The sequence below is a fragment of the Cherax quadricarinatus genome, chromosome 19, assembly GCF_038502225.1.
Source record: "Cherax quadricarinatus isolate ZL_2023a chromosome 19, ASM3850222v1, whole genome shotgun sequence".
Lineage (NCBI taxonomy): Eukaryota > Metazoa > Arthropoda > Malacostraca > Decapoda > Parastacidae > Cherax > Cherax quadricarinatus.
In genome coordinates this window covers 16,614,741-16,638,740 of record NC_091310.1, presented here as the reverse complement: position 1 = coordinate 16,638,740, position 24,000 = coordinate 16,614,741, and positions in this window count along the sequence as shown.

The following is a 24,000-nucleotide window of genomic DNA, read 5'->3' as shown; positions in this document are numbered from 1 at the left end:
GGCTCCTGGAGTTCAATCCCACCAAGTGCAAAGTCATGAAGATTGGGGAAGGGCAAAGAAGGCCGCAGACGGAGTACAGTCTAGGGGGTCAGAGACTACAAACCTCACTCAAGGAAAAAGATCTTGGGGTGAGTATAACACCAGGCACATCTCCTGAAGCGCACATCAACCAAATAACTGCTGCAGCATATGGGCGCCTAGCAAACCTCAGAACAGCATTCCGACATCTTAATAAGGAATCATTCAGGACCCTGTACACCGTGTATGTTAGGACCATATTGGAGTATGCGGCACCAGTTTGGAACCCACACCTAGCCAAGCACGTGAAGAAACTAGAGAAAGTGCAAAGGTTTGCAACAAGACTAGTCCCAGAGCTAAGAGGTATGTCCTACGAAGAGAGGTTAAGGGAAATCAACCTGACGACACTGGAGGACAGGAGAGATAGGGGGGACATGATAACGACATACAAAATACTGAGAGGAATTGACAAGGTGGACAAAGACAGGATGTTCCAGAGATTGGGCACAGTAACAAGGGGACACAGTTGGAAGCTGAATACAGATGAATCACAGGGATGTTAGGAAGTATTTCTTCAGCCACAGAGTAGTCAGTAAGTGGAATAGTTTGGGAAGCGATGTAGTGGAGGCATGATCCATACATAGCTTTAAGGAGAGGTATGATAAAGCTCACGGCTCAGGGAGAGTGACCTAGTAGCGATCAGTGAAGAGGCGGAGCCAGGAGCTCGGACTCGACCCCCGCAACCTCAACTAGGTGAGTACACACACACACACACACACACACACACACACACACACACACACTCCATAGAATGCTGAAGGTGTGGAGAAATTTTCTCCAGGAGGGGGTATCAGCCCCCTTTAGCCCTTTCAGCCTCTTCAGCCCTTTCAGCCCTGAGGGGCCAAGCCCTCTCAGAAGGGGCGAGCATTTTGTTTACTGCTAGAGTGAGTAATTGATCACAGATGCTATGCCACGTAGTCAAGTGACCTCTGCTCCTTGCAGTGGTGTTGCAAAGTGTATTTTTATAAGAGACAGTACATCTCTTACTTAGCAGGACAATTAAGGAAAATCCTGCTCCCACTTTATTACCATAGTAAAGATAGTGTACATTGTTGTCTATGCTTAAGACAGCAAGAAACAAACATTCTGCTTTGCTTCATCGAGGAGGTGACAAGGATGCAAGGTACTAGGTCAGCGTTTTTTTTTTTTTGTGTATTAGGGCAGTGACGGCTTGGGGCAGTGTGGCATCGCCAGACTATCTTTGACTCTAGGGAGAGTGACACTGATGCCAGGATAACTAGCAAAGAACACTGATCAGTGCATTAGTGTGAATAAAGTGTCTCAAACACAATAAACATAAGAGAAGTGTGATCAGCTTCTCTTGTGATATATTGTGAACAATAAAGACAAATCTTGTGGAACATAGTGTACCAGTGTGCGTTTCCTTGACAATGGAAGACGTGGACATCCAAGGACACTTCAGCTTCTATCAAGTCACCGATACCTGTCGAAGGTGTTGAGAACACCATAGCTCACGTTACAAAGAGCAAGGTATGTTACGAATTTCTTGTAGATCGGGGGATTGCGCAATTCTTGAGTCACAAGGAGTTTGTAATCAACCTATAATCGGCAGTAAGGTGTGGACTTTTGAGTCCAAACAAGTAGGTATTTCGTCAGCCGTCATCGAATGAAATATGCTGACATAACACCCCCTAGGGGCAATTTATACTTACAAATTGTATCTCTTGACAGCCCAATGTTGTGATGGTTTCGAGAGCTTCTAGACCTCGTCTGCAGGGGCGGCTGTGTAGACGATTTGCTGTCATTTATCAGCTAAGTGTTCATTATATATAGTTATAATTTAAACACAGCAGGTAAGGCCAATATCTTCAACAGAATTTGGTCGTGCTCGAACCGGATAAAGACCACACTGTGGTCCAAATATGTTGCACTACAGTGTACAAATAAGCTATGAGCCAAGGTCCTTCGAAAAAAGCTGTAAAACTAGCGTTTTACAATATAAATCAGTATGAGTCCCTCCAGACTCAATCACAGAGAATGGGCAGCCAAAAGAAAACGGGCGCTCACCCAGCGTTCACCCAAAAGAAAACGGGAGCTGGGTGACTCACCCAACAAGAAGACGGGGGATGGCACCCGGCACCACTGCTCCAATCTCGAAAATGCTGATTAAGACAACAGCAACCCAAGTGATGTTGTTTGTCTGAGTGTATATATACACATAGTGTTTATAATGTTTATAGACAGAAATTACGAGACAAGATTGTGTTAAAGTTTGTTCTCTTATAGACCTACCTGTTATATTAAAGGAACTTATATATAAAGTGTAAGCTTTCAAATATATATTAACAGTGACATTTATATATGTGTAAGTAATATTCACGTGTGATTTACAGTTATACAGTGACATGTATAGTGTATAGTGAATGAAGTATATAACATCGTTATTTACGATTAATCATCGTGGTCAGGCTGACACAGCAAACTCTAAGCCATAAACACCAGCCACATGTACTGTGTACCCTTCATGGTCATTAACCCTGAGGTTAAGCTTAGTGGGTCAGTAGTGTCTGACTCGATTATTGCTGACTTAAGCATAACAAAATCTCAGCTGTCTATAGCAGTACAGTGTTTTTTAAACACTCTAAGTGTGGTGCTTAATTTCAGTCTGTATAGGATTAACTCAAGATACAAACATAGATTTTGATGATCTTGAGGTCAAGTTTGGATTATTTACACAACGTATGAAAATAATTAATTCAGACTATACACATTATGAAAATAAATTTCTTGAATCAGATCCATCTGAGGATGAAATTAAAAATGTTTTGGATACTTTTAGTGATCAACAATTAAGGTGGGCAGGAGTACAGGCTATCTGCCGTAAAACTCTGTCACAAAGACCTACTATAACTAGTGGTCAAACACCTGTTACACCTGTAACAACAACAAGTGTCCCATTACCAAGCTTACCTACATTGTCATTACCTATTTTCCAAGGTCATAATTATGAAGAATTCATTAGTGGTTTTCAATCTATAGTAAATTCACGAACTGACATAGATGAGATTGCTAAGTTCAACTACCTTAAATGTCTTGTGAAGGGAGAACCCTATGAACTAATTAAGTCATTTCCGGTGGTTAAAGGCAATTATCAAATAGCCTTACGTGTCTTAGCAGACAATTACTTCGATGCTGACAAGGCTAGAGTTAGACATGCAGTCTTAATATCAAGCTTGAAGCCACCCAAACATTGTTTTTCAGACTTACAGGCATTTAGAATTACATTAGACAATAGTCTCAGATCTCTAGATGCTAAATATGACCTAAGACAATGTGATTGGTCTATCAGTGGTATTGTACAAGATAAGTTGTCACCACAAACTATTGAACGATTAAATATTATGTTCAATAAACGCTATTTCACTTGTGAAGAAATTAGCAGTGGTTTACAAACAATAGTTTCATGCATGCAAGCAAAGAGACAAGACGAAAAATCCACAAATCCAGTGGACAATAAACCTTCAACTCAGTATAAAAAGAGTATACCTACTCCCACTAAACCACATAATGGGAAATCCCATATAGGCACTTATCAAACTGTGAATACAACAGACAGTAAACAGACTGTCACCCATAAACGTACTCCAAAATGTGTACTTTGTGATGGAACACATTGGGCACAGTATTGTAGTCAATACACATCAATGGAGGCACGTAAACAACGTGTTCATCAGCTGAAAAGGTGCATCAAGTGTTTAGGTGAACACAAGGGAGGAAAATGCTCACTGAAGAAGTATTTTAAATGCAAGGGTATGCATCATACAGCATTATGCCCAAATACTTTTGCTGAACAGCAGCAGACTTCCACAGAATCAGGAAGTCAACAAGCAACAGCATTAAATGTGAGAGATAGGTTTAAAGCAACTGCTCTCCCGATAGCTCGAGTTCAGTTATCTAATAAATTACACAAAACCAATGTGCTAACACTATTTGATCAAGGCTCACAAAGGTCCTTCATAAGAAGAACAGTGTTGCAGAAACTGAATAAACAACCCTATGCCAAAATACAGTTAGATATAGCTGTTTTTTTCCACAATTCTGGTAAACAGACATATGACCTAGCCAGAATCACTGTTGGTCTAGGAAACAGGAAAAAGACAGTAGAAGCTGTGGTAGTAGATGATTTGCCTAAGTCTGTGCAGATCCAGGGATTAAAAGAAACAGTTGCAGCACTGAAAGCAGCTAAGGTCAAGTTAGCCTGTCCTGACATACAGACGGACACTATTAGTCCAATTGATTTAATCATTGGAAGTGATTATTATCACTGTTTTGTGCAAAATATAGTAAGTAAACATGATGTTCACTTGCTGAAAACAGCAGGAGGCCACATGATATGTGGTCCCATTCCCTCTCAAAGTGGGAAAGAAGCTGATATTGATTCAGTGGAAAATGTACTAGTTACGAGAATAACCGCTGATCATGTACCACAGCAAAAATTATCATTACTGGAAGAAATGAATGAACCAGTTGATAAGTTGTGGGATTTAGATGCGATAGGTACTGATGTAAATAAACCAAGCCCACAAGAGTCTCAGACTTATAACCAATATTTGGACACTGTCAAATATGAAGATGGACAGTATTGGGTCAGGTTACCATGGAAATTAAATCCACCACATCTGCCTAGCAATTATCGCATGGCTTTCGGACAGATGAAAGCACAAATACATGAGCTCAGGAAGAATCCAGAGCTACTGACTGTCTATGATAATATCATACAAGAACAGTTGGACAATAAATTCATTGAGGAAATAGTCGAAGATAAGTTGAAGACAGAAGCTCATTATCTCCCGCAAAATGGAGTCAGAAAAGATTCTGAAACCACTCCACTACGTGTTGTATATAATTGCAGCGCACGTGCAAATAAAGATGTAGCAAGTCTTAATGACTGTCTGATGACCGGACCCTCACTAACTGAGAAGCTTGGAGACGTGCTTATGAAATTTCGCACAAACCCATATGCCTACACGGCTGATATTTCCAAAGCTTTCTTAAGAGTAGGACTACAAGAAATAGATAGAGATTATACTCGATTCTTGTGACCTGAAAATCCACATGATCCTCAAAGTCCTGTGAAAACTTATCGTTTCAAATCAGTATTGTTTGGTGCAACATCCTCTCCATTCTTACTAGAAGCTACTCTAAATACACATTTGAAGAAATCTGAAAGTCCCTTCAAAGAAATCTTAAAGAAAAGTTTCTATGTGGACAATCTTCAAGGTACTGTGAATAAAGAGGAGGATTTGAAATCCTTATACAGAGAAGCTAACAAGGAGATGAAAGAAGCAAATATGCCTCTAAGGATGTGGAATACAAATTCAAAGCAATTAAGGGAACTTATCAAAGAAGATTTCCCTGAAACTGAAATTCCTGATTGCAACAATATGCTGGGACTTAATTGGAACACACAGGAAGATACTTTGAGTCTCAAAAAGATAAACAATAAATCATGCAGTACACTCACTAAACGTAGTTTACTGTCAGAGGTATCACAATGTTTTGATCCTCTAGGACTCGTCTCACCAATTACCATAAAAGGTAAAATGCTCATGCAAGATGCATGGAAACTCAAAATTGGATGGGATGAGAACTTGCCTCTAGAAATGAGTCAAGCATGGGATGAAATATCCAAGGAGTTTAAGCAACTTCATCAAATTAAATTTCCCAGACAAATAGGTCAAGAGGGAAACAAGTACACATTACATGTGTTCTGTGATGCGTCAACCAGAGGTTATGGCGCTGTAGCTTACATGAGTAATGCTGAAGGAAGTACACTAATTACTTCAAAGGCCAGGGTAGCGCCCTTGAAGGTCAGAACAGTACCACAATTGGAACTTACAGCACTCTATGTAGGTACAAAATTAGCTGTCTATCTCAACAAAGTACTTGATCATCTCACTATTGAAAAAACCGTGATCTGGAGTGATAATGAGGCAGTTCTCCAGTTGTTAAGAAATAATAAGAGTAAGTTGGTCTATGTACAGAACAGAGTAGCAGAAATAAAAGAGATGCAGAGAGATTATCTCTTTCTTCACGTCTCTACCCAAGAGAATCCAGCTGACATGTTGTCACGTGGTGTCCCACTCAAGAAATTTGTGGATAATAAATTATGGCTCCACGGACCGAACTGGCTCCCTAATGAAAATAACTGGCCTCAGCAAAAAGCTCACATTATGCCAGAAGAAACAGTCTGCTTGAACACAGCAGAAATAAGTTGTGTAAATACTGCAGACACAACAGAAACAGTCATTGATGGATCTAAATACTCATCTTTGGGTAAACTATTAAGAGTTACAGCTCTTGTCTTTAAATTCATTAAAGGAATAAAACCTGATTATGAATGTCTTGAACCCATTAAATAATGGATGAAACTAATACAGAAAGATGTTTTCTCAACAGAATATAAATTTCTAGAAGCACAAGATAAATTTCCAAAGAAACCTGTCATGATTAATTCTTTAGGACTTTATCTCGACTCAGAAAAGATTATAAGATGTCGAGGAAGAATTCATAATTCTTCACTACCTAAAGAAGCCATACATCCAATATTGATCCCCAAGAATCATTGGCTAACAAAACTGATTGTGCAAAACGCCCACAGTAACGTGTTACATGGTGGGGTAGCTGACACACTTTGTCATATACGACAATCCTACTGGATACCTCAAGGTCGACAAAGTGTGAAAAAACAAATAAAGGACTGTATTACTTGTCGTCACTACGATATGCGAGTATGTCAGTATCCAGGTCCACCTCCATATCCCTCTGAAAGAGTTTGTCATATCACTCCATTTGAGGTGACAGGTGTAGATTACACTGGACCAATAATTTTAACCAAAACAGTTGACAAAGTTCCCATCAAGGTGTACATCTGTTTGTTCACTTGTGCTACGACTAGAGCAGTACATCTAGAAGTAGCCACTGACATGTCTGCTGAAACTTTTATCAAATTATTCAGAAGGTTTGCAGCCAGAAGGGCGTGTCCCAGACTGATGATTTCAGATAATGCAACGAACTTTGTTGCTGGTGCTGCTTATATAAGCAAGATCTTTGATCAACCAGAGGTACAACAGATGCTGAATCAACGCAGTTGTCGTTGGAGATACATTCCTCCTAAATCTCCATGGCACGGCGGATTTTATGAAAGAATGATCGGCATTGTAAAACGTTGTTTAAGGAAGACTCTTCATCGTCAGAGAATAGACTTAGAAGAATTTCGTACAGTTGTGACTGAAATAGAAAATAGAGTCAACAACATACCTCTAACTTATGTTACCGATGATCTGGACAATTTAGAAGTGTTAAGTCCATCTCATTTACTCCATGGCAGAAGGCTCGAACCTGTTCCTCCCATGAATGATAAAGAAATCATAGAGGATCCTACTTATTTCGAACCTGAGCAACTCAGAAGTAAATTCAAACACCTTAATAAAGTGATTGAACATTGGGAGAAAATTTGGCGAGAAGACTATCTCACCTCATTGAGAGAACACTTCTATGGAGCTGGTGTTCCTGAAAATCATAAGTCCTTAAGACCTGGTGACATAGTGATTATTGACAATGATGGTCCGAGGTCTCAATGGCCACTTGGAAAAATTGTGACCATATATCCTGATGCAAATGGAATCATCAGGACAGTTGATGTTTTGAGCAAAGGTGTAGTGAATAAGCGGACAATAAATAAACTAGTGCCGTTAGAATTACACAGTGTTGAAAACAAAATTAGTGATTCTCCAGAAACCACACAGACTAAAGCTGTTCAGAAAAGACAAGCAGCAGTGGTGGCGAGTGATAAAATTAAATTAATGTTAAGTAATGAATAGTTCACCTGCAGCGAACCTCTGCCGCCCCCCAGTGTGGAGAAATTTTCTCCACACTCGCCCTTTCAGCCCCTTCAGCCCTTTCAGCTCTGAGGGGCCAAGCCCTCTCAGAAGAGGCGAGCGTCTTGTTTACTGCTAGAGTGAGTAATTGATCACAGATGGTATGCCACATAGTCAAGTGACCTCTGCTCCTTGCAGCGGTGTTGCAAAGTGTATTTTTATAAGAGACAGTACATCTCTTACTTAGCAGGACAATTAAGGAAAATCCTGCTCCCACTTTATTACCATAGTAAAGATAGTGTACATTGTTGTCTATGCTTAAGACAGCAAGAAACAAACATTCTGCTTTGCTTCATCGAGGAGGTGACAAGGATGCAAGGTACTAGGTCAGCGTTTTTTTTTTGTGTATTAGGGCAGTGACGGCTTGGGGCGGTGTGGCATCGCCAGACTATCTTTGACTCTAGGGAGAGTGACACTGACGCCAGGATAACTAGCAAAGAACACTGATCTGTGCGTTAGTGTGAACAAAGTGTCTCAAACACAATAAACATAAGAGAAGTGTGATCAGCTTCTCTTGTGATACATTGTGAACAATAAAGACAAATCTTGTGGAACATAGTGTACCAGTGTGCGTTTCCTAGACAATGGAAGACGTGGACATCCAAGGACACTTCAGCTTCTATCAAGTCACCAATACCTGTCGAAGGTGTTGAGAACACCATAGCTCACGTTACAAAGAGCAAGGTATGTTACGAATTTCTTGTAGATCGGGGGATTGCGCAATTCTTGAGTCACAAGGAGTTTGTAATCAACCTATAATCGGCAGTAAGGTGTGGACTTTTGAGTCCAAACAAGTAGGTATTTCGTCAGCCATCATCGAATGAAATATGCTGACATAACACCCCCTAGGGGTAATTTATACTTACAAATTGTATCTCTTGACAGCCCAATGTTGTGATGGTTTCGACAGCTTCTAGACCTCGTCTGCAGGGGCGGCTGTGTAGACGATTTGCTGTCATTTATCAGCTAAGTGTTCATTATATATAGTAATAATTTAAACACAGCAGGTAAGGCCAATATCTTCAACAGAAGGCACGTGACAGGGGCTTCTTGCAGATCTGGATAAACACCGAGTTCCATGAGTCTGGGCCTGGGGCAGAGTGCATGAGCATGTCATTTATTGCCTATTCACAGTCTTGTGGTGTTAATATAATATCAGAGATTTTTGAGATGACTAAATTTTGGGTCTCGGTCACAAAGAATTCATTTAGATTGTCGACCCTTAGTCTGGGTAACGGCTCGCTGAATACTGAGTCGTATTGGGACTTTAGTATCTCACTCATTTCTTTACTGTCATTTGTGTATGTCCCATCTCGCCTAAGCAGGGGCCCAATATTGGATGTTATTTTTCCCTTAGATTTGGCATAAGAAAATAAGTATTTTTTTTCATTTTCCTTTATGGCTTTTAGTTCTTCCTGAGATTCGTGTTTCCTTTAAGATTCCTTAAGCTTAAGTTAGATATTTATTTCTGTGACCAGTGCCTCCCTTCGTATTTTAGATATACTGGCCCCTCTCAGCAACTCTGTGATTCTTCGCCTTCGTCTGTATAGGGAGCGTCTCTGTCTTGCTAGTTTTCATCTTCTCTTCTTTTTCCTTAATGGCATGTGCCTTGAGCAGATCTCAAGGCACATTCCAAGCCACAGAGTTAATTTTTTCTAAGCAAAGGTTCGGATCCATGTTGTCTAGGATATCTTCCCAGTTTGTTTCACTTATTATGTGGTTGACTTGTTCCCATTGTTTGTTTATATTACTAAAATTTTGAGAAGACACCCTCATAATTGATCACATTTTGCTGGTCAGGAGCCCTATGCATACATGTCTCTACCTCTATTATGTTTTGATCTGAGTGTATTGTCTTTGATACGGTAGTTATTGAAAATGAGTTCCAGTCTACTTTCTAGTCTTGTAGGCTCTAATATTTGCTGGTTTAAAGTGAATTTGGTACAGAGATTTAATAGCTCGTGTGTATGAGACTTTCCATTTGAGCTGCCTCCCGGTGTGATCTGTATAACCTGGGATCCATATTTCGTTGTCAAAATGATCCTTTATGAGGGTCTCTGTGAAAGATGCAAACATTGTATATGACTCCGTGAGCAGTCCCTTGATGTAAGGAATTTTGTTTGTTGACGGTTTTAGACCCTGTATGTCTGCAAAGATAAATGTCATTATATTGATGGAATTTAGGGAAGGGGGGTTATTTGCTGACTTTAATATCTGATGTTATGGAGTGGAGGCCAATGACTGTACCTCTGCTCCAGAAGTGTTTTCAGTTGGTGTAAGATTTCTGTCACTTCTTGCCAGTCTTTTTTCTTTCCTGGCACTAAAAAACCTCCTTCTCTGGAGAGGTTATGCTCCCCTCTTTTGTTTCCCATAATACGCTAGTCTGTGTCTGTGATAACTACGTATAGAATGCTGAGAGGAATTGAGAAGGTAAACAAAGACTGTTTCAGACATGGGACACAGGAACACTGTAACACAACTATCAGTTGAAAACTCAGATGAGTCCTAGGGATGTTAGGAAGTATTTCTTCTGCCTTGGCGTTGTCAAAAAGTGAAACAATCTTGAAAATGGAGCAGTAGAGGCAGGATCCATATGTAGCTTTTAAGAATTGTACAGTAAGGTTCTTGGAGCCGGGAGAGAGTGGACCTAGTAGCTGCCAGCGAAGAGGAGGGGCCAGAAGCTATGACTCGACCCCTGCAACCACATATATATGAATACACACACACATACACACACACATACACACACACACACACACACACACACACACACACACACACACACACACACACACACAGAAAAATATTTATTACTTAAACATGCTGCAATATACTCAGTTATATTCACTAATTCATGAGCACAAAAATATTCATACATATAATACAGTATGGAATTTCTAATATATATACCGTCATAATTTCAATAATTCTTTGGCAGTAATGAGCATCTAAATTAAATAAATGAACACGAGTAATATGCAATTAGGTACAGAATTGTGCCGTTTTCGATGAATGACGACAATTACTCTTGTAATCACTCTCAAAAGCTTTCCATCAGTTATCATTAACAAATAAGCTGCTGTGATAACAGAGGATAATTTCTGAAACATTGGGAAAATAAAGAAGGGGGAAAAGTGTTTGTGGTTACGATAGTGATGGTAAAGGTAATGATGAGAAACATGGAGCTGATGTTGATTGTTGGTGGTGGGAGCGTCGATGACACTGGTGGTGGAGGCGTCGATGACACTGGTGGTGAGAGCGTCGATGACACTGGTGGTGGGGGCGTCGATGACACTGGTGGTGGGGGGTGTCGATGACACTTGTGGTGGGAGCGTCGATGACACTGGTGGTGAGAGCGTCGATGACACTGGTGGTGGAGGCGTCGATGACACTGGTGGTGAGAGCGTCGATGACACTGGTGGTGAGAGCGTCGATGACACTGGTGGTGGGGGTCGATGACACTGGTGGTGAGAGCGTCGATGACATTGGTGGTGGAGGCGTCGATGACACTGGTGGTGGAGGCGTCGATGACACTGGTGGTGGAGGCGTCGATGACACTGGTGGTGGAGGCGTCGATGACACTGGTGGTGGAGGCGTCGATGACACTGGTGGTGGAGGCGTCGATGACACTGGTGGTGAGAGCGTCGATGACACTGGTGGTGAGAGCGTCGATGACACTGGTGGTGAGAGCGTCGATGACAGTGGTGGTGGAGGCGTCGATGACACTGGTGGTGGGGGTCGATGACACTGGTGGTGGGGGTGTCGATGACACTGGTGGTGAGAGCGTCGATGACACTGGTGGTGAGAGCGTCGATGACACTGGTGGTGAGAGCGTCGATGACACTGGTGGTGAGAGCGTCGATGACACTGGTGGTGAGAGCGTCGATGACACTGGTGGTGGGGGTCGATGACACTGGTGGTGGAGGCGTCGATGACACTGGTGGTGAGAGCGTCGATGACACTGGTGGTGAGAGCGTCGATGACACTGGTGGTGAGAGCGTCGATGACAGTGGTGGTGGAGGCGTCGATGACACTGGTGGTGAGAGCGTCGATGACATTGGTGGTGGAGGCGTCGATGACACTGGTGGTGGAGGCGTCGATGACACTGGTGGTGGAGGCGTCGATGACACTGGTGGTGGAGGCGTCGATGACACTGGTGGTGGAGGCGTCGATGACACTGGTGGTGGAGGCGTCGATGACACTGGTGGTGAGAGCGTCGATGACACTGGTGGTGAGAGCGTCGATGACACTGGTGGTGAGAGCGTCGATGACAGTGGTGGTGGAGGCGTCGATGACACTGGTGGTGGGGGTGTCGATGACACTGGTGGTGGGAGCGTCGATGACACTGGTGGTGGAGGCGTCGATGACACTGGTGGTGGAGGCGTCGATGACACTGGTGGTGAGAGCGTCGATGACACTGGTGGTGAGAGCGTCGATGACAGTGGTGGTGGAGGCGTCGATGACACTGGTGGTGAGAGCGTCGATGACACTGGTGGTGAGAGCGTCGATGACACTGGTGGTGGGGGTCGATGACACTGGTGGTGGGGGTGTCGATGACACTGGTGGTGGGAGCGTCGATGACACTGGTGGTGGAGGCGTCGATGACACTGGTGGTGGAGGCGTCGATGACACTGGTGGTGGAGGCGTCGATGACACTGGTGATAGAGGCGTCGATGACACTGGTGGTGGGGGTCGATGACACTGGTGGTGGGGGTCGATGACGCTGGTGGTGGGGGTGTCGATGACACTGGTGGTGAGAGCATCGATGACACTGGTGGTGAGAGCGTCGATGACACTGGTGGTGAGAGCGTCGATGACACTGGTGGTAGAGGCGTCGATGACACTGGCGGTGGGAGCGTCGATTACACTGGTGGTAGAGGCGTCGATGACACTGGCGGTGGGAGCGTCGATTACACTGGTGGTAGAGGCGTCGATGACACTGGTGGTGAGAGCGTCGATGACACTGGTGGTGAGAGCGTCGATGACACTGGTGGTGGAAGCGTCGATGACACTGGCGGTGGGAGCGTCGATGACACTGGTGGTAGAGGCGTCGATGACACTGGTGGTGGGAGCGTCGATTACACTGGTGGTAGAGGCGTCGATGACGCTGGTGATGGGAGCGTCGATGACACTGGTGGTGAGAGCGTCGATGACAATGGTGTTGGGAGCGTCAATGACACTGGTGGTGGTGTCGAGGCCACTGGTGGTGGAGGCATCGATGACACTGGTGATGGGGGCGTCGATGACATTGGTGGTGGGGGTCGATGACACTGGTGGTGGGGGTCGATGACAAGTGGTGGGGGTGTCGAGGACACTGGTGGTGGGGGTGTCGATGACATTGGTGGTGGGAGCGTCGATGACGCTGGTGCTGGGAGCGTCGATGACACTGGTGGTGGGGGCGACAATGACACTGGTGGTGGGGGCGTCGATGACACTGGTGGTGGGGGGGGCGTCGATGACGCTGGTGATGGGAGCGTCGATGACACTGGTGGTGGGAGCGTCGATGACAGTGGTGGTGGGGGTGTCGATGACACTTGAGGTGGTGTCGATGTCACTGGTTGTAGGGGTGTCGAGGCCACTGGTGGTGGGGGTGTCGATGACACTGGTGGTGTGGGCGTCGATGACACTGGGGGTGGAGGTGTCGATGTCAGTGGTTGTGGGGGTGTCGAGGCCACTGGTGGTGGGGTGTCGATAACACTTGTGGTGGGGGCGTCGATGACACTGGTGGTGGAGGCGTCGATGTCACTGGTGGTGGGAGCGTCAATGACACTGGTGGTGGGGGTCGATGCCACTGGTGGTGGGGTGTCGATAACACTTGTGGTGGGGGCGTCGATGACACTGGTGGTTGAGGCGTCGATGTCACTGGTGGTTGGAGCGTCAATGACACTGGTGGTGGGGGTCGATGCCACTGGTGGTGGGGGCGTCGATGTCACTGGTGGTGGGAGCGTCGATGTCACTGGTGGTGGAAGCGTCGATGACACTGGTGGTGAGGGTCCATGAGGCTGGTGGAGGGGGCGTCGATGTCACTGGTAGTGGGGGTGTCGATGTCACTGGTGGTGGGAGCGTCGATGACACTGGTGGTGGGGGTATCGATGTCACTGGTGGTGGAGGCGCCGATGACACTAGTGGTTGGGGTCGATGTCACTGGTGGTGGGGATGTCGATGACACTGGTGGTGGGGGTGTCGATGTCACTGATGGTGGGAGCGTCGATGTCACTGGTGGTGGGAGCATCGATGACACTGGTGCTGGGGGTGTCGATGTCACTGGTGCTGGGGGTGTCGATGTCACTGGTGGTGGGGGCGTCGATGTCACTGGTGGTGGGAGCGTCGATGACTTTTGTGGTGGGGGTGTCGATGTCACTGGTGGTGGGGGTGCCGATGACACTGATGGTGGGGGTGTCGATGTCACTGATGGTGGGGGTGTCGATGTCACTGATGGTGGGGGTGTCGATGTCACTGATGGTAGGGGTGTCGATGTCACTGGTGGTGGGGTATGCATCTAGTTTTTTTTTTTTTTTTAATTTGAACGTTGCTTTTACTTAAGACCCTCTATCTTAATTCCATTTTATTTTTAATTTGCAATTTAATTATTCCTTATTGCCATATACATTTTCTTTCCCCATATATTTCTCAACCCACCGACGTGTCAACTAGCGCAGCCTTCCCACGGTCATCCCACGGTCATCCCACGGTCATTCCACGGTCATCCCACGGTCATCCTTCCTGTACTCCCCTCGGATAAATGCTTGGTTACCAACGGTGCTGTGAACCTTTTGAAGTGTGCTTGACGTGTCTACCACTTATCTCCATTTATATCTCTCTTCTTCCTTCTCTCTTTCTCCTACTCTATCCTCTCCCTCTCCTCTTCCTACAGTTCCTCGAATTAAATCTCTCCACTTAACTTAATGCTATTCTTCATGTTCATTTTAAAATTCTTTCAGATTCACAAGTTTTCATATATCACCTACAAACTTGTTCCGTGAAGCCTCTTACTGAGGATTCTTACCAAAGTTCGTTTCTAACAATACCAACAAAGTATCTCTTCCTCTTACTGAGTATCCAGTCAAAATTTCTTAAAAGAAATGTGAGAAACAGTGCTTGAATTTTTGGCTTATCTCTCAGGATTAGTGTTTTGAGTCAACTTCATTTCCTCCTTTTCACCAGCAACTCTCTCTCTCTTTCTCTCTCTCTCTCTCTCTCTCTCTCTTTAATGAGACTTTTGGTCCTACTTCCTATGGTGAAAACCATTTGGTTCCAGAGCCCTGGATTGAAGTCTTCTTCCCATATTTCTTATTTTATTTTTCGTATTACCTATATTACCTATATCCACTCATTAGAATCATTTTAGAAATAACATCCTCCAACTCCTAGGACATTCACATTTGGTGCAGGCTTTCTCCAAGTCATCTTCCATAACATGTCTCCTTAGCACTCGGAGTTTAGTTTGTACGCACATGAATACTAACAACATTGCAATCTTCTTTACACTGTTGCCGTTCTTTTTTCCCCTCTTTTCGATTAACTGTAAATAGTTTTAAATTTATTCGATCAATACTATCATTGCAGATCACAGGATATGATTTAATAAAAAATCTTCTTACTCCCTAACGAGAATACCGAAGATTACTGAAGATCGTTTGGTTTGTCATTACAAAAATTCTAAGTAATTACCTCAGTGAATATATCCTTCCAAAAATCACTTCCTCAGAACAGGTTGGTCAATTCAACTACAGCACCGCTCGTCATTTGCTGATGACACTCTGCATTTGGGAGATTCTGAGGAGAAGTTGCAGAGGTTGGTGGACAAGTTTGGTAGGGTGTGTAAAAGAAGGAAATTAAAAGTGAATATGGGAAAGAGTAAGGTGATGAGGATATCAACAAATTTAGGTAACGAAAGACTGGAAATCAGAGTATGGAGGAGGCGATTGTATTCAGATATTGAGGAGTGGACGTGTCAGCAGTGATTAGTATAAAATATATCAACACTCAACATATCAACACCCTATGAGGAAGTCAATGACATCATAAAGAGAAGCCTCGCCACAGCCCGTTGCCCAGCTCAACGGGAACCCCAAGTACAGAGGTCTGATGGAAGTCAAAAGCGTCCTGATGGAGCCACTATGCTACCCTGGAAGGATGGAAAGCAGATTGCCTGGGACTACACCTGTGCTGCCACATTGGCAGACACCTACTTGCCATACTCCGTAGTGGAAGGGGGTGGAGCTGCCAGCCACAGGGAAACCCAGAAGATCCGAAAATATGAAGACCTTCCCCCTTGTTATAACTTCATTCCAATAGGGTCGGAGACCCTTGGAGCATGGGGCAAGTGTGCTCTAAATTTCCTCAAAGAGCTGGGTGAAAAGCTCATCATAGAAACCAAGGACCACAGGGCGACCAGCTTCCTCTTTCAGAGACTCAGTGTTGCGATCCAGAGAGGAAATACCTGCAGCATTCTGGGCATGCGGACCACCGCAGGGGAGCTGGACGAAGTATTCGAGATGTAGCTCTGAGTTACCTATGTTATTTTACTTTCTGTTGCATTTTTGTGAATGTTTGGCCAATGTATTTTGTCTTTAAATAAAACATACTTGAAATATAGGGGGTGGTAGGAGAAAACTATATATATATATATATATATATATATATATATATATATATATATATATATATATATATATATATAATATATATATATATATATATAATATATATATATATATATATAATATATATATATATATATATATATATATATATATATATATATATATATATATATATATATATATATATATGCAGTAATTATTGGCAGGATAGACAAAAATTGTTTTTTTTATTATTATCACACTGGCCGATTCCCACCAAGGCAGGGTGGCCCGAAAAAGAAAAACTTTCACCATCATTCACTCCATCACTGTCTTGCCAGAAGGGTGCTTTACACTACAGTTTTTAAACTGCAACATTAACACCCACAAATAAGCCAGAAAAGAAAATAATTACGAGTCTCAATAAAAACTAACCAACTTTAGAGCTGCTCCCAAGAACCCGGCTATTTTTTTTATTTGTTACATTATACATAACATGCATTACGTTAACCCCATCCTGAGTTACGAGGTTCTTACACTCATTCCGTATCTGACAAGTGTTCATAACTGTACGAGTCGTCAGTCACGTCTAATACAGGTGCGACCTTTATGACTAACAGATTCGTCGTCAACCACATGTACAACAGGCACGACCTCTCTGGTTTGACCCCCCACCAGTCGTCAGTCACGTCTGCAATACTGCAGGTACCACCTCCCTGTACTATTACCATCCACACCAGTAGTCACATCCACAACAGGTTTCAACTCCCTGCCTGATCAACACCCATTCATTGTGTATACAGTAGTTGCTACATCTAATTGGTAATCAACACCTATTGTCATTTACTGCTACAACACGTGCGACCTTTTTGACTGATAATAGCAGACATCGTCAGTTACAGCTACAACTGGCGCGACTTCTTTGGCTAATAACCATCAGTACCTGTTGGAGATGTGCGTTACGTCGTACATCGTCGGTCACATCTCCAACAGTACGATCTTTCTGACTAGTCGCCAACACCACTCAACAGTCACGTTTACAACTGGTGCGATCTTCCTGTCTAGTAGCTTCTAATCAGTGAAACTAATGAATACTTCTACAGTGGACACTGATGACCACAAAGAGCTGTAAGAGCCATTGTAGTTCTCTCTCTCACACGCTCCTTTGATCACGAGCTGCTTTCTCGTCTTTCACTATGCTGGCTCGATGATTATGTTTGCTGCCTCCTGCCCTTACTGTACACAAACATTTCCTACAAATGAAATATTGCTTTGATGAAAAAGGAAGTGGTGGAGGCTTGGTTTATATCCAGTATGTATAAATTAGAGTGAAATAATGTAATAAAATGGTAAACAGTTGCTGCTACGCCTAAAATTCTTGACGCTTCTGCCTTCACAAATCTTCTACCTTTAATTCTCAAGACAGTGCTTGCTCTTACTGCGTAATGGAGTACTCTGTTTATGGTGAGCTGCCTGAGGCTGCCATCTCCCTGGTGGTGCTCAAACTTGCATGATAATGAGGACGACGAAACTAGGGGAGGGAAAACTGTGTCAAGCCTCAGGCTGAAACATATTAAAGTGTTTATTGTTTTGAAAGCATGTTTGTTCTTGGCTGACTTGTTCGGTCTCCCGTTGTGCTTGAGGCTCCAGTTTTGTCCTGGTGGCGTGTGTTCTTGTAGTCACACTATTGTATGAGTATGACTACAGTTGAGTCGTAGTGGAATGCTTGTTTGTGGCTGTAGATGTATTGTGGTGCAGTGTGTGCTAGTGAATGTAGTTGTAGAGTACTGTAGTGTGCTTAAGATTGTAGTTGTGTTCGATGTGGAGTGTGTGCATAGGACTTTAGTTGTGTAATAGTGGAGTGCGTACTTAAGTAGTTACATCGTAAAAAAAAAAATATCTTTACAATCATGGGCTGTTACAGGCGTCGGAAGGAACACCATGAAGTTCATGATAGCTACAGGACCATGACAGTCTTGATCCCCTCACTGTGGGTCCTAAGCTCTGATGCTTGAAAGGAGTGACGACAAAATAATATGCGAAAGACACATCAGACAAGTATAGAGAGTAAACCTATATAATAGGACATTTCAAGTGCTATGAAGGATTACATAGAGGCCTCTAGCAAGATATATGTCAGATTATTGAGCTCTCAATCTGGGGACATCTTGTCCTACCAATATCAACGAAACCTTTACCTCTACTTGGGTATGACACCCGCCCACTTCTTTCTCGTCTTATTCCAAGCAAAATCATGTTTTGCATACTTTTGCCTTTGTCCAAAGCCACAAGAACTCTAGGAAAAAAGAAAACAATGAACTTAGTCTTATGTTTAAAATTACTACTTTCTTCCAAGATTACGACTCATCGGTGATCCAATAGTGGGGTTTCTGTGATTCCTCTTGCACTAGCAGTTATTACGAGACTTTAGAAAAGTACACACGTCAGAAACTGGCAAGAAAATGCTTAAATCTCGAGTATGTGTATGTGTACATGCATACACAAAATGTAACAAAACATACCACTTGTGATGCAACTCTGCGATACTGAATAGGTTCACGGAAGATTTGTCTGTCTTTCTTCATCATGCCAGGAGCGCCATCTAGCAATAACTTGTAATAAATGTTAACTATTCTTGTAGTTGCCTTGCGAGAGACTTAAGTTAAATTATATATTACAGGGAGATTTAAATTGCTCCTGACATATGATGTAACATCCCTTCCAGCAGCATATTGCAATCTTCGGAAAGGTCAGGTTCACATCTACTCTTGAATAATTCAGTAAGCTGACAATTTATTTACAAATCTTACAAATAAAATACTTTATGCATCTGTTTTTGAGGGAGGTTAAGAAAGGGTTTGGCAAAAATCGTGCATTCTGGGCTAGCATGAAACTTGGTTCAGTAGTAAAATGGATCCATATCAGCATAGCCATAGATGACTACCATGGCCATTATGCTTTAGAAATGATCAACAATTATTTTTCAAACATATACATAACTTCTGAAATATTCAGTTTAGAATAACGATCGAAATATACAGTTCGAAGGCGGACAAGAGTTGTAAATAACAAAACTTGTATAATATATATATATATATATATATATATATATATATATATATATATATATATATATATATATATATATAAGCAATAAGATCACAGTAAACAGGTGATTTCAGAATATGCAAAACAACCACTGTGAAAGAATAGAGAAATTCCAAGCGCTTTCGTGACTACTCACATTATTCATGTGAGAGATTTTAACCATCCAATTGATTTTCAAAAAGTTGAGAAAGTTGTATCAAGCAAGTCCATGGTCGACAGGAATATAATTGAATCTTGTTTCATAAAAAGCAGTTTTGACAATAATATGAATATTTCCTTTGGTTTATATAAATTAGATCCATTTATAATTAATAGAATTTGGGAAGAATTTAATAATACATTAGACAAATAATAATTTTTAAAATTCTTATTTCTTGGGTAGAATAGTTTGTTGGTGGGTTGTGTGAAGGACCTGCCTAGTTGGGCCGGCGGGCCTGCTGCAGTGTTCTCTTTCTCATGAGTGGCGTGTCAGGTGTTCCTTTGTTGTGGGATCTGCTAGTGAGGTGTGGGCTAGACCCTTCATATACCTTCCTTTGATGCTCTACTTTCATTGTTCCTTGATAATGTGAGTAGTCACGATAGCGCTTGGAATTTCTCTATTCTTTCACAGTGGTTGTTCTGCATATTCTGAAATAACCTGTTTACTGTGATCTTATTGCATATATATAATGCGATCTTGGCTTAAATAGCAATATGCAATAACTTCTCAAAAATCATTTTGAACCTAACTAAAAAAAATATATTTCATTGCGTTTATTTATTATTAAATTATTGTAAACGTATCTAAAATATATTTAGTTGGGTTAGGCTAAAATGAATTATTCTTGTTATAATAAGGTTAGGTAAGTTTTCTAAGATTCTTGTTCAAATTTATAAATTTTTACATTAACATTAATGAAAAAATATATCTTTAAACGTATAAGAGAAAAATTTAGAAATGACTTAATTTTAAGTGAGTTCTTGCTAATTGACCAGTTTTACATATTCGGCACGACATATGTATATATATATATATATATATATATATATATATATATATATATATATATATATATATATAATGCGTGTATGTGTGTGTGTGTGTGTGTGTGTGTGAAATATATAAATATTAAATTGAAATATTACCCACTGAGTGCACGAATTTGTGAGTTTAATTACGACACTAACACACCTGCATGTGCTATCTTACACTTCAATTTCCTCATTGTATTGGTGGTTTGGCTTATTCTGCACGATATATATGTAGTGGTGAATAGGTAAAACTAGTCAGTTAGCAAGAGTTCATTTAAAATTAGGTCCCTTCTAAAATTTTCTCTTATACGTTTAAAGATATATATTTCATTTATGTTAATGTAAAAATTAATAATTTTGTACCAAAAGCACCTTAGAAAACTTACCTAACCTTATTATAATAAGCTCAATATAATTTAGCCTAATTCAATTAAATATATTTTAGATAAGTTTACAATAATTTAATAGTAAACACAATGAAATATATAATTTTTTCGTAATGAAATATATATTTTGGTTAATCGAATTTAACAAGTTATTCAAACACAAAGAAGTAACATCAAAACTCACCATACTGTAATTATTTAAATCAAAGTGCTTAATTTATCAACTAAATATGTATAGTTTTTTGTATTTAAGTTACAAATTTTACCACCAACTGGGTTCAACATATCTACTGCTATTTAGATACGTTATAGGAAACTTATCCTATGGAATTAATAACAGGCCTGGCTGGATTACCTGGTTTGTGTGTTTTTATTAAATCATGAATATATGGTAAAGATGGTGGTCATGATTTTTTTTAATTAGTTCATCTTTCCCCCTCTCTGGTGGTTTTATTGTTTTGTTAAAGTTACAATTAACTGAATCTAAGGGATTCTTTCTAAGTTTGGAAAAAATAGCTGTATCATCAAAAATTACTACTGCATTTATTTTGTCTGCTTTAGTCATATACAAATTTTTATTACTAATATGGTTTTCGTACTTATGTTAATTTCATCACTAGATAAATCAAAGGATTTTTCTAAATTACAAAAAGAGCTTTTGCAATTTCCACATTACAGACTTTCTTTAGAAGCTGCAATCTATATTGCATCTATATTGCTCAGTTACACATTTAAGCAGGAGGAAGACAAAGTTGTTTATATTACGAGAGAGCGAACTGTACTTTTACACATTCGTGATTTTTTTTTCAGCAAAACAGGAAGGAGCCAAGTAAGAATTGGTGAGGCACAGCCTGATGGCGTTCCTACACCTTCCACGCTACAGTGACACTCGTTAAAACAACGATGTTTCAAGCAGTGCATCCATCCTGCCAGGACACACATTACACCTATCTCATTCGTGCGTCGTTTGACATTGTATAACGATGCTTAAGCTCATCATAAACTAGCAGAAATATACATCACATTATATTTAGATCGTAAAAATACTTTTAGTAACGTTTTAAAAAGACGATTGATGTCATTATGAAGACTGATACTAATTTTAAATAAATATTTAAGGAAATAGTGAGGAAAGTGTATCGCGCATATACAAGACGCTTCAACATTCAAGTCCTCCAACACAAGTTCAACCAAGTTGAGTCCTCAATCCAGTTCACATTAGAAGAAGAAATCAACAACACTCTTCCTTTCCTTGATGTTCTTCTATGCAAAGCTGTCCAAGAACATCACTGTAAAGTCTGTCGAGAACTTACCAACCAAGACGATGTTCTCCACTTCTACTATCAACACGACGACAAAATCAAATGTGGTGTAATTATAGGATTTTTCTCGTACATTCTGAATCTGTAGCAATGAGTTCCTTGAGGAAGAATTTTCTAAACTAAACGTTTAGAAAATACTTGTTCTAAACATCTTTTCAGATACCTCATTCCAAGTGTCCACCTCCACATCCACAGCCATCAAGGATATCACCAGTAATAGACAGGACAAGATTCAATCCTCTGCAGGGGTATACATAATCCCTTGCAATGATTGCAACCATTTATACGTGGGCCAAACATCCAGAGACCTCCAAACACATACTTCAGAACACCAGTTCATAGACAGATCGGACGGTTTAAGAAACGCCGTCGTCCAAGACCGAAATTTCCATAACCATTTAATCAACTACAGAAACGCCAAAGAAAACACTTAGTACCACAGAATCCTGGAATCATCTCCAATCCGTATATCTAACAATTTCAACCAGAACAACGGCTTTTGTTAGAGATAAACCACTTGCCAAGAAACTTCTTCATCGTTATCCTACATAACTACATACACACCCACCCGTCCCGTGGGGGTCCGTCTCAGATCCAACCTACCAAATATTCTCGGCGGTCCTTTAGAGGTCCTTGTCAAATCCAATTTACCCAGCATTTTCTACCTAATTCTCCACCGTATAAATACTCATGTACTTTTCACCCGGTAGATCTGTTTGTCACTTGATAAAGCCCACTGTGTGGGCGAAACGTTGTCAATAAAAAATCACGTTATATTGCATTTGTGTTCATTTTTCCATCGTGTCGGCATTTTATACCAATTATCTGATTGAGGTGTATACATAGAAAACAGGAATAAATAAAGAGATTGTAACTTACGTGCTAAAAATATCTAACCAAGACAGGACTCGCAGCAATGAGTTCAAGTTGGAAAATTTTAGATTTAAAAAAGATATAGGAAGCATTAGATTAGTAAAACAGTTGTGGATGAGTGGAACAAACTCCCGAGTAACATCATTGAAGCTAAAACCTTGAGTAGCATTAAAACTAGGTTAGACAAATGCATGAATGGGTTGGGGTGGAGATGAGCTAGACCTGCCTACCATGGGCCAGTAGACCTAATGCAGTAGTACTCCATCTTTATGTTCTTATGCTCTTCCTATATAAGAAATACTGAGGCTATGTGGTTTACCCCACCAAAATACTTTGTGCCAGGTACTTTTAATGATATTCCCAAAAACATTCACTTTTAATAGTCGTTATCAGGGGTTCAGGCAAGTTAATTTCAGTTCACAAACAGAACAGAAGCTCATCAGAAAGTAGAGGTGACCTCCCCTACAATCACATTATACACTAGGTGGCACTGCCTCATTGGGCGGTGTGAAAGAGTAACCCGCAACAACTTCCAACTCTAAATTAAAACACAGAATAAATATAGATTTACTGGTCAGCTCCAATGAAAGCCTACTTCTCACATGGTTTAGACAGAACCACACAAACAAGCCACAGATATAACCTAGCCTTGGTAGCGGCTTGAAAAGTACTACTTGCGACCGAGAGAATCACAGAGGTCCTACCTTGAGAAACATCAAAGTGACAGTAGCTAATT